Genomic DNA, 13,063 nt, shown 5'->3' with positions numbered 1-13,063 from the left:
CTGTAACATGATGGTCAGGACACACATCACGCAGGACGTCACGGAAGGGAACTATGTCAAGTACAGAGATGCGGCACACTGCAGTCTGATCACAGAAGAAAGGCCCTCGAGAACTGAGCTTTCGAAACGGGGGTGATTTGCCATCTTGGTGTGCCATGAATGAATTACAGGTGATGAAGATAACACATCTCTTCAAGTGAGAGTTCCAGGCTACCAGGCAGGGCTACCCCTCAGGCTTGGCTGCCCTCTGCTGCCTGCAATTTTTATGTTCCTCTGGGCACCCAATACTGAAATTCAAAGAAGGGGTCTTGATAGGCACTGCTTCATTTTCAGAACCATGCATGGCCCTTCCTCCTAGCGCATAGCTCCCAGACTCCCCGTTCTGCTCACCAGCCACTTCCAGCTGCAGGGCAGTTCTGATGTCCTGCTCACTTCCATACAGGCTTCCCCAGACCTATGTCAGCCCATGTCTCCTGACATCACCAAGGAAAGGGTAACCATATCCAGGATAAACCAACCGAGAGTCTAGGATGCACTTGCAAGACCTTTTCAATTCCAATGACCTTCACTCCACCCTGGCCACTCACTCTCAGTGCCAGCTACTGAACCTCAGCTTCCTCCAGATCATCACTTTTGAGAAATTATCGGTTCACCCACAGCTCTAGGATTCTCAGAGCCTCTCACCCCTGTAGCTGCCCCTCCCCCTCATGGAGACCCCTCACTTCGCCCTGTGTATCAAGCCCTACCTGGTTATCTGACCCATCTACCCTGCCCTTGGCTCCCTGAAATGTTCAGCCCCACATGCAATACACAAGCCAGCACCCACAGTCAGGGCAGCAGGATCCCTGCTCCACACTTATACAAGGGACCAAGAAGGAAGATGAGGGAAGACAGAAGAGAAGAATCACTACACTAAGAGCTAATATTTATTGAGCAAATTAGTACATACTGGGTACAGTATTTAGCACTTTATACAGATTGCCAGGTTTAAGCTGTATGAGACAAGTACAGGGTTACTGTTTCAGTATTAGAGATCAGGAAACAGGCTGAGAGAGATGGCATTTTAATTCTGCATAAGAGATTCTTCACCCTGCTGGTGGTGTGTCAGAAACACCCAAAAGATCTCAAAAATGTACCCTGTGCCCCAGCCCTGTCTCATACCAATTAACTCACACTCTCAGATGTCCAAGACCTTAACTACTCTACTAGAAGGCAGTGGTTCTCAATAGGGGGTAATCCACTCCCCTTTGCCTCCCCTATGACATGTGGTGATGTCTGAAGTCATTTTGGGTTGTCACTCCTGGGGATGCGAGGAGTGGCATTCTACGGATGGAGGCAGAGATGCTGCTCTGCATTCTACAATGCACAGGGTGGTCCCAAGAGAATCACCCTATGTGCAAAAGGTCAAGAGCACTGTCTCTAGGAAACCCTGTTTTAAGGAAGGAGAGGGGCAGTGAGAAAGGCTCAGATCCCACAGGACACCAAAGCCACCTTTTCAATCTCATTTCTGCACATCTCAACTTCCCCACCTGTAAAATGATGACAGCCCCGTTTATCTCTGGAAAATATCTCCCAAAGACTCAGAATCAAAGTCTGTAAGGCAGATGCAACTGTCACTGTTTGAATAGTGGAGGAGATGAATAGGAAAATGCCTGCCCATGGGAGGTATAACCAGGGTGGGAACAAGAATGGGTAAATGCATGCTGAATCAGGCTCTTTGGAATCGCAAATATTTAAATACCCGGCCTCCGAGATATCAAACTTTGTCTTGGCTTCAGGGTTCAGGGACTTTTTAAAATGGGCCCATTAAATGTAAGCACAAGCGCGCATGTTCTCAAACATTTTACATAATTTCCCAATCTCTTTAGCTTCATCCCGTACACCTGCCACCATGAATAAATTCATCATCTGCAGCCGCCACCGCAGAGCCCTGCTACCCAGGAAGGCAGAAAATTGGAGTGTCATGAACACATACCTGAAAGAGCTTGGGATGGTCCCAAGTTTTATGGGTGCAGAAGAGAATGGCAGGAGTGAGGCGAGGCTCAAGGCAGGAGTGGGGACAGTCTGGGTTCAGGGATGAAGGTTCCTTGAAGGACCAGGGGTGCATACATGGCCTCACTAAGAGAATTTTCCATTCTGAAGCTATGAAGTCCAGGTTTCAAGTTTCTCAATGTGGTGGCTTAAAGGTGGTCCCAGGTACCTGGATGTTCCTCCTCTCAAAAGAAAGGGTCTAGCATCAGATTCTGTGACCACTTGTCCATTCCTCCCCTATACTTGGCAGACATCATACTTGCCTCTATTGGTCAGAAAGTCTGAATATAGTGTGATCATGGACTCACTGCCATTTTCCAACTGGATTTGTGCCCCGAGAACCTTTTTTAGACCAAATTAATTGGGTTCTTGTCACCCTGTTTGTTTAACTTTTCTACAGAGTACACCATACAAAATGCTGGGCTAGATGAAGCACAAGCTGGAGTCAAGATTGTCAGGAGAAATATAAACAACCTCAGATATGCAGGTAACATCACCCTTATGGCAGAAAGCTAAGAGGAACTCTTGATGAGGGTGAAAGAGGAGAGTGAAAAATCTGGCTTAAAACTCAACATTCAAAAAACTAAGATCATGGAATCTCATCCCATCACTTCATGGTGAACAGAAGGGGGAAAAGTAGAAGCAGTGACAGATTTTATTTTTTTTGAGCTCCAAAATCACTGCAGATGGCAGCCATACAATAAAAAGATACTTGTTCCTTGGAAGGTAAGCTATGACAAACCTAGAAAGTGTATCAAAAAGCAGAGAAATCACTTTGCTGACAAAGGTCCATCTAGTCAAAACTATGGTTTTTCCAGTAGTCACATACTGATGTGAGAGTTGGATCATAAAGAATTGATGTTTTTGAACTGTGGTGTTGCAGAAGACTCTTGAGAGTCCCTTGGACTACAAGGAGATCTAACCAGTTGATCCTACAGGAAATAAGTCCTGAATATTCATTGGAAGGACTGATGCTGATGTTACAATACTTTGGCCACCTGATGCGAAGAGCTGACTCACTGGAAAAGACCCTGATGCTGGGAAAGACTGAAGGCAAAAAGAGAAGGGGACAACAGAGGATGAGATAGTTGGATGGCATCAGACTCAATGGACATGAGTTTGAGCAAAGTCTGGGAGATAGTGAAGGAAAGGGAAGCCTGGCTTGCTGTGGCCCATGGGGTGGAAAAGAGTCAGACACGACTCAGCGACTGAACAACAACAATAACAAACTGTGTTCCTCCTGCCTCTGGTTTCTGGCTGAGTTTGGTCAATGGGGGACTTCAGTGGGAGAACAAAGACCCTCTCCCTCTTTACCTCTAGTTCTGGTTCCACAAGTACTCCTCCTGCCCCCGCAGGCCCAGGGGTTGTGGTGACTCCCTCCTGCGAGCTTTACAACCCTCACTGGTTCCCCTGAACCCTGCCCATGCCTCTGGCCCTATGTTAAATCTTCTCCCCACCTTTTGTGAGTGTGCCCCCTGTTTCTTGCCAGGACCTAATTCTGGTAACTATTCCTCAGCACCCCATTTATCCTGGGGGCTAGAAGGGGACCTCTGATGACTTTGGAGCATTCATAGATGTATCACTGATCCCTAAGGCAAAGCAAGGCAGAAGGGCATCCAAATAAACCTGAGAACGGATAAATGGTAGGTATAAATTGGAAGGGACATTCTCTGGAGATCCAGTGATTAGGACGCGGTCTTTTTACTGCTGAGGGCTGGGTTCGATCCTTGGTTAGGGAACTAACATTCCACAAGCCATGCAGTGGGGCCAAAATAAAATTTTTTTTAATTAAAAAAAATATTCAAGCACTATACAAATTCTCAGACACAGGGACCACACGATTTATAAGGAAAGCGTCCTGCTTTCTCCCTATAGTCATCAATATGCTGCTGCAAGCTGCACCTGGAGACACAGGTAAGAGTGCCAGAGCTGTGAACTGGGCTTTGTTCCTGACACCACTGGGGTCAAGTAAGTGGCCTTCACTGCTGGGGCCTGCAGGAAGAATTCAGGCATGACATGAGTGCTTTTAGAGAGACTGATGTGCCAGGCGCTGTCCTGGGCTCAAAGGACAAAAAGGTCAATCGGCCTTTGTCCCCCAGGTCAAGGGAGAGGGAGAAATACAGTCAACCAGACAATCCCATCAGAGACTGAGGATGCTTCTATGTCCACAGGCTCAGTGTCCCTGCCCCCCAGAGCGGCCAGCAGCACTGAGACCAAGCGGATGCAGCATGAACTTCCAGCAGAAGACACGACAGTTACTAGACCAGGGCAACACTCACTCCAGTCTCCAGAGTCAGCACGGATTCATAGCTATGTCAGCCTCCTCATAACCTGAGAGAGAACTGCCCTTCAACAGGAGAGAGTCCAATAGGGCTGTTTGCTCATACGTGCATGCAGGAGAAGAACCGCTGTCCCAAATGAAATTTGGGCCAAACTAATAAGGGATGGCAGGCAAGCTGTGGCCCAGGAAGAAGTAAATACCACTCTGCTCACCCTGCTTCCACCACTGACACCATTAGCAGAGACCTAAAAGCTCAGGTGCTCCCCTCAGGGCATCCTGCCCGGGGGGCACAATGCAGCGAAAGCCTCTGCTCACTGGGAGCCTTTGGGAGTGGGAGTGAGAGGGAAACCTATTTAAATGCTGGCATGTGATGCAAGGGGAAAAGTCAAGGCTAGGTCTAGATCCTGGACTGCAGCTGCCGGGGACAGGGGTGGGGAGGCAGGACCTCCCAGAGGACAGATGCTGTCGCCGCAGCTGGGGAGAGGCACACAGCGGGCCACAGAGGCTGTTTCCCCAGTTAGTCGGAAAAACCCAACAAAGGTAGAAGAGACCTTGGTTTGAGCTGCAATGTCAACACAAGTCACTGTGTGATCTTGGAACAGCTGCTTTATATCCCTGGACCTCATTGACTCACCTGTAAAATGGAGATAAAAATGGATACCCCACTGGATAACTGAGGGGATCAGACACATAAGTGCATGACTGAATTGATGCTTGTTCATGTCACTGACTGCATACGCAGCACAAAGAGAAGCTGGGCATTGTCCCCTGGCTTTAACGTCCTCATCTGTAAAATGGGGACATGATTCTACTTACCCTCTAGGGGTTGTTGAGGATAAGTGGTCCTCAAACTCTAACATCCATCAGAAGCCCTGGAGAGTGTGTTAACACAGAGTGCGGGGTCCCTCCCCCCAAGTTCCTCATTCAGGAGGTTCTGCAGGAGCCCAAGGATTTCCAGCAACCAGGTGATGCTGATGCTGGCAGTCTAGGGACCCCACCTCAAGAACCACTCTAGCTAAAGCTCTCTGAGGAGTGTCTCTGGTTAAACACTCCACAGACGTCAGCTGTGATTCTGTTGGGAGAGGAGGGGTGTCCACAGAATCTGTTTCCGACTTTCTCTGAGGAGGACCACCCCCCTCACTTCTACAGAACAAGGAGAGGCAGAGCTCCGCCCACAGCTACCGCAGTCTCCCATGGCCTTGGTACTGATGCCTCCTCCAGGGTGAGGAAAAGGCAGAGGGAGGAGAACAGGGAACACAGGCTTATCCTGCACAAAAGTAAAGCCCTGGAAGTCAGAAGAGCCAGACGGTGGGCCTAGCTCTTCCTCTGGCCAGCTGGGTGATTTTGGACAAGTGACTTAACCTCTCTGGTCCTCAGTGACTCCTTTATAAAAAGAGGGATTCAGAGGCCCCCAGCCAGGCCAGTGTGCCAGCTTGGAAACAGATGCCCCAGCCCTGATCAAGCCTTCGGCTGAGGCAGCCCCAGCAGATGCTTGAACTGCAACCTCAGGAGAGACCTGAGCCATAACCCCCAGCTAAGCTGCTCCCAGATTCCCACTTTTCAGAAACTATGAGATAATAAAATGCATGTGTCATGAAACTGTTAAGTTTTGGGAATAAGTTGCCCTGAAGCAATAAATAAGATACTCAAGGGAGGCATCTGAAAGGCCACACTTAGAGCTTGCTGCTAAGTCACTTCAGTCGTGTCTGACTCTGTGCGACCCCATAGACGGCAGCCTACCAGGCTCCCCCGTCCCTGGGATTCTCCAGGCAAGAACACTGGAGTGCGTCACTTAGAGCTTGGGTCCCTGAAAATCACTACAGAAAAAAGTCCTACTAGGTCCATTCCAGTGGGCTTCCCAGGTGGTGCTAGTGATAAAGAACCTGCCTGCCAATGCAGGAGATCCACCAGACTCGGGTTCAATTCCTGAGTCAGGAAGATCCCCTAGAGGAGGAAATGGCAACCCATTCCAGTATTCTTGCCTGGTAAATCCTATGGATAGAGGAGCCTGGTGGGGTATAGTCCATGGAGTGGCAGAGATTGGGACGTGACTGAAGCGGCTTCGTATGGAGGTACCTTCTAGAACAAGTTCCCTAGTTCAAGGGTGCAACATTCAGGGGAAAATATTTTAGCAGATTTATGTCCTTGAAGGAGCCTCAAAGACAACATATGAAGCTGATGAAATGTGAATCCAAAGGCTGTACAAGTATCTTCCAATAGTGACACGGTGTATGAAAAGATGTCAGACAAACCCCTTCACTGTGGGGTAATTATAGAAAGACCCTGAAGATGAAGTAAAAACAAAAAGACAGATCAAAATTCTGTTGGGTTTGTTAGGGACCCAGAAAATGCAGGTAAGAGGTGTCAAGGTTTATAAACATAAAACCTAAAGCAAAATGCTCAACTCCTACTGAGCTGACAGATGCAATCACAATCTGGCAGGCACCGTAAAACAACCCAACTTCTTTTTAAAGAACGGTCAGGTCTTTGCTTAGACCACAGAGGAATGAGTACCCCCATAGGGCTGCGACAGCCCCCAAGCTGAAAGGTGACCCCCACATCATTCATGCCTGTCACCCAGAAGCCTTCTGAGATGAGGCACCTGCGAGGCAGAGAATAAGGACTGCAGCTCTGAGCTGATGGAGCACTGGTCCCAGCAGCTCTAACTCACAGGGTTCAGCACAGTGGTTCAAAGCACAGGCTCTAGGAAGCAAACTGCCTAGGTTTAAATGTGAGCTCCACCTCTTCCTGGCAGTATGACATTGCCATAATTATTTAACTTTTCTCAGTGGTAGCTTTCTACTCTATAAAAAGAAGAACGTATGTTATGCAGATTAAATGAGATACTTCATGTAATTTTAGCATGCTGTTTCCTACATTTGCAGGTCTCAATACATGTTCACTTTTGTTATTATTACATTGCTATTACAATTTTGAATACCATTCAAAGCATGGGATAGAAGGAAAGAGATACTTCCTCAAGGGGTGGTGTGACATCAGCCATTACCATTCACCTGACTTTCCATAATAATAATATCAATTGTTGCTGTTTCAGTTCTTTGACATTCCCTCCATTCAGAGATGGGGTGTATGACCTTCTCCCTTCAAAGTGGGTGGGATTTTGTAACTGTTTCAACCAACAGACTATACTATGGACAAAAGTGACACCATGTGACTTTTGAGATCAGGTCATTAAAGTGTTTCTGTTCTGCCTTGCTCACTGGAATACTTGTACTTAAAGCCATCAGCTGCCATGGAAGTAGCTGGCCATCCTGGAGCTGCCATGTTGGAGGAAGCTCCAACCAGCCATGGAGAGAGACCACATGGAAGGTCCCAAATCTATAACAGTGAAGAAAGACACCAGGCCAATGCCCACAGCTCCAACCCTCGCTGTTCCAGCTCCAGCCACTAATTAACTGCACGAGCCCTTCTACCCGCCAGGATCACTCAGCTAAGCCCTTCTCAAATCCCTCACCCACAGACACCATGAGAGCTAACAAAATGATTGGTGTTGTTTTAAGCCATTATGTTTTAGGTGATCTCTTAGGCAGCAATTGGCAACTGGAAGATTCATAATAAGCATATGTGACACCTATCCAGGGTTACTTTCCCACCTGCTATCTCATTTCATCCGCACAGGGAAGAATACATTATTATTCTCATTTCGTAATAATAAAATAGACTCCAAGAGAGTAACTGAACTGCCCCAGGTCACATGGCTGCTGCTGCTGCTGCTAAGTCGCTTCAGTCGCGTCAGATACTGTGCGATCCCATAGACGGCAGCCCACCAGGCTCCCCTGTCTCTGGGATTCTCAAGGCAAGAACACTGGAGTGGGTTGCCATTTCCTTCTCCAATGCATACGAGTGAAAAGTGAAAGTGAAGTCCCTCAGTCATGTCTGACTCTCAGTGACCCCATGGACTGCAGCCCACCAGGCTCTTCCATTCATGGGATTTTCCAGACAAGAGTACTGGAGTGGGGTGCCATTGCCTTCTCTGGGTCACATGGCTAGTGAGTGGCAAAGTAAAGATTTCTGGTTAGACATTCTGACTGCAGTTTACAGTTTTTGTGCTGAACCACGGCTGACTCCCAGAATGGACCAGAACTAGAAATGCAAGAAAAATGCACATATCTGTACAAACAGAGGCAGAACTGGAGATCAAAGAGGATCATTCTGTTCCAAGTCCAGAAGCACAGAGAAACCAGTCCCTCATGGAAGCAGAATTGCCCTGACAACAGAAATATGCAGGAAGAAAATGGGCAGCAGCGATTTGAAGGGGACATCATTAGGGAACGCTAAGAGGGCACAAGGCTTCGATTTCTGCCACCAGCGATCTCAGCTGACAGCCCAGGCGTCATTACAGAAGCGTTTTCAGAAATACTTGTCATAGCCCAGAGAAGTTCCAGTGCCACCAGAGATGATGACAACATCCCTAGTTATGAGGCCCTGAATGCTGACAGGGTGTCAGGACCAGCTTGAGCACTCGTAACCATAAGCGCTGCCAAAGGAGGAGGATTCTATTTTGACTCTGCTGACTGACATTTCTTGTTTGCCTCTATGGAATTTTCCCTAAAATCTTTAAAGATGCCAAGTGATGGAAACAGAGGAAGCATATTGCTAATAGGTCTAAAGCCAGCATCGCAGGGCATGTGTGCCCCTGGAGGAGACAACATTGAAATAAGATGCCAGCAGGCCAGAACTTGCTAATTCATCTATGGAACCTCTGAACAGAATCCAGGGTTCATCACAGGTGAATTCCACCAAAAAAAAAAAAAAAAATAAATAAAAAGAAGTAACATTATCAAGACACACACAGAGTATAATAAATGAACAAGGACTTCTCTAGCACTCCAATGGTTAAGACTCTGAGCAGGGATGGGTTCAGGTCGAGGAACTAAGGTCCCACATGCCATGGGGTGTACTCAATAAATAAATGTACAAAACCCTAATTCTCAGGTGCAAAAGACTAAAAAATGAGTTATGGTAGCAACAAGCCCAAGATCTTTATCTTTCAAAGAGCATAGAGATAAAGTGAACCCCACAATTTATTTTAGTTGTTCTTTAAAGCAGTAGTTTCCGAACAGTTTCTACTATCTCAGAATCATTTGGATACAAAATTTTAATACCTAAATTTTGGGCCCTATTCTCAGGGATTCTCAATCAGTAGGATGGATGGGTTCCATGAATATGGATGTTTGGTTATGTAATTCTAATGTACAACCCAGTTCGGTAACTACTCATTTGACAGAGAATGTTCACTGTAACCATAATATCGGTTCTCTAGTAGCCAAGGGCTTCCCCAATGGCTCAGACAGTAAAGAATCTGCCTGCAATGCAGGCAACCTGGATTTGTTACCTGGGTCTAGAAGATCCCATGGGGAAGGAAATGGCTACCCACTCCAGTATTCTTGTCCGGAGAATTCCATGGACAGAGGAGCCTGGCAGACTACAGTCCATGGGATCACACAGAGCTGGACATAACTGAGTGACTAACACTTTCACTTTCTAGTAGCCAAACTCCAAAATGTTAACAGAGAATGTGGCTTCCTTGAAGAAAAATCTGTTTTCTAGGCTCCCTTGCAGCCAGGTGGCAGCTAAAGGTACCAGCTAAATGAAGTTCTGCCAATGTGATCTAAAAGGGACTGACTGTGAAGTTTTTCTAAGACATGTTCTTAAAGCAAGCTGATACACTCACCCTTCCTGCTAGTTGGAATGTGACTGACAGAGCTGAAGCTCTGACAGTCATTAAAGACCATGCAATGACCTTGAGAATGCCAGTCAAGCCAGCTGGGTGACAAGATACAGGAAGCCTGCATTCCAGATATGAACATCCCTGCACCGACAGCCTCCAGACTTCTTACATGTAAACAGAAACAAGGCGCAAAGTAGCTGTTACTTGGAATTGTTTGATAAATCACAGTGAAATCAACTACTAACACAACTAATAATGCTAGGGTTTGCCTAAAGTTCTAGTACTGTTACATTGTTACCACTGAAACAGTTTGAGGCAAGAACTTGATTTTAATCCATAACATACAAATAAAGAAACCAACACTCAGAAGAGTGATGTAAAGTGCTCAGAGCCTCACCACCATCAAGGTAGGAAGGGAGCCAGATTTGGGCTCCTGTCTCCCACGTTGAAAGCCTTTTAAAAAAAAAAATGGGGGTATAACTGTTTTACAATATTGTGTTGGTTTCTGCTGTATGACAAAGTGAACCAGTTACATGTATACATATACCCCCTCCCTCTTGGATCTCCCTCCCATCCATCAAAAACTTGTGCACCCCAATGTTCATCACAGCACTGTTTATAACAGTCAGGATATGAAAGCAACCTGAATGTCCACTGACAGACAAATGGATAAAGAAGATGTGGTACATATATACATTACTGAAATATTATTCAGCCATATAAAGGAATGAAATTGGGTCATCTGTAGAGATGTGGTTGGACCTAGAGTCTGTCATACAGAGTGAAGTCAGAAAGAGAAAAACAAATATATATCAACACATGTATGTGGAATCTAGAAAGATGATACAGATGAACCTATTTGCAGGGCAGGAATAAAAAGCCAGTGGTCTTTTGCCCACACTGTTTTGTGGGACACTTGGGGCAGAAGCCCTCTTTAGAAATAGGATGTGTGTATCTCAGAAAGCTGAGCAGGAGAAGGAAGCCACTGGCCACACAGGCAACAGCAGGAAGAGGAATCCTCTGTTTTCGCCCTCTGTTACATTTGCACCCTCCCATTTTTTTTCCTTTTCCTTTTCTATTTTTCACCTCCTTAATCTTACCCAGTGGTTTAAGTCAGTCTGAGTCATAATAATGTAAACACACTCGAGGAAAAGCATTTCCTCCCCCGGGCCAGCCCACATTCTAAACTGATGTCATGACCATAACCAGAGAGTAGAGAAGCTGAAAGAAATCAAACCAGCCTTCACTCAGGCAGGGAAAGACCATTCCCAAGTTAGGGCCCAGCCCAGACCAACCTAGATCATGAGCATTTAACTGTTAAAGTTGCTAAATGCTCACTTTCAAAGATGTAAAACAGAGATCTTCCATAACAGAGGCCACTGGCAATGGTTGTGGACGATTAAATGAGACTGGGCCTGGCATACAGTCAGTACCTACTTATAGGAAGCAGATCACCAGGCAATTTAACATAATTCCTGTCTTATGCTCTCCTGAATGCATACCATGCCTTGCCTAACCCACTGATTCTTTTCCTAGATAGAAGGAAGAATGAAGAATTATGCAGTTAACAAATGACTAGCTGGCTCTCTACTCCCCAACAGCGCCCCCAAGCAACCTGGCAGGTGGACCATGCAGGCAAGATAACACTTGGAGGAGTCAGTCACACGATGGAGAAGGATGCAGAACCCAACTTCCTGCCTCGGTGACTCAATGAGACTCTCCCCTTCTCCCCTTTCCCCTTTCAAACCTGTAGGACTTCCCTGGTGGTCGAGTAGTGAAGAAACCACTTGTCAATACAGGGGACACGGGCTCTATCTCTGGTCCAGGAAGATTCCACAAACTGTGGGGCAACTAAGCCCATGTGCCACTGCTACTGAGCCCGCTCACTTAGAGCCCATGCTCCACCACAAGAGAAGCCACCACCACGAGAAGCCCATATAAACTGGAGAAGTAGTCCCTCTGGCCACAACTAGAGAAAACCTGCACGCAGCAATGAAGACCCAGCACAGCCAAAAATAAATACATAAATGAACAAATTTTCTTTTCAAAGTGAAACAAAAATGAAATTTATGAAGGAAAAAAACTATCATGGCAGAGCACAATCTTCAGAGTTTGTCTCGGATCCCAAGTCCGTCTTCTCCCCCGACTGCCAGATTTAGGATTAAAACATCTTTCCTTTCTATTAATACTTGCCTCTCAAATTATTGATTTTTGAATGGTGAACAGACAAACCTGAGTTTGGGAAAAAATGTAATTTCTCTTTTCGTCCATCATCTCTTCCTGACTTCCCACCTCAGAAGGTAAGAACCAGAAGAAAGGGAATTTTGTCTCTTTTCCCATCACTACTATTTCCTAGCACAGAAACAGTGTGAGATCCACAACAGAGACTCAACAAATACTCGTTGGATGAATGATGACGATACCGCAGCCACTTCCCTGCCTGGGTTCTCTGGGCTCACCTGACCAACCATCTCACCATGCCCTAAATCCTCTCTTGCTTGACAGAGTCTTGCTTCACGTTTTCCCTACCCACACACACAGTCCTCATAGGACATCCCCCATCTACCTTTCTCCACCTCTCCACCAGCCCATACTTCAACCAGCGTGGAGAATCCACAAGAAATGTTCCAGTCCTCAGGGGCTCTCCCTGACCACTACAGTCTACAATCCCCTCCCTGACCTTGCACAGACCTGAGTCTACAGCACTTCATAACTAAGCCCTGTATCTGCTTATGACATACTACAGTGTCTCATTGACATCACTAAAAACCTTCTTCACGTGAATAGCATCTTATAGTTCGCAAATTCTTCTCTCTTCAGGGAGTTCGAAGTTTAAACATTATGAGAATGTGGTCAGGAAATGGAATAAACAAACACCAAGTAATATATGTCTGTATCTAACTAAAAATAACAAAAATGACCCACAATTGAAAACACAGTCTGTACCAGACAGTATTTGTGGCTTTCTCTGGCCATCCCACTTCCTTTTCACAATACTGCATGAAGCAGGTGTTATTTTCTAAAGTTTATTGAGGAGGCACATCTGAAGTTCAGAGAGG

At 46.3% G+C, this 13,063-nt stretch overlaps 1 protein-coding gene across 7 annotated transcripts in view; it reads right to left on the bottom strand.

The window, feature by feature from the left end:
- LARGE1 (LARGE xylosyl- and glucuronyltransferase 1) overlaps positions 1 to 13,063 on the bottom strand; it is a 622,955-nt gene that overhangs the window by 320,508 nt on the left and 289,384 nt on the right. The window lies entirely within an intron of this gene.

The sequence above is a fragment of the Bubalus bubalis genome, chromosome 4 (assembly GCF_019923935.1).
Source record: "Bubalus bubalis isolate 160015118507 breed Murrah chromosome 4, NDDB_SH_1, whole genome shotgun sequence".
NCBI lineage: Eukaryota > Metazoa > Chordata > Mammalia > Artiodactyla > Bovidae > Bubalus > Bubalus bubalis.
This window is presented reverse-complemented; position numbering and strand designations above follow the sequence as displayed.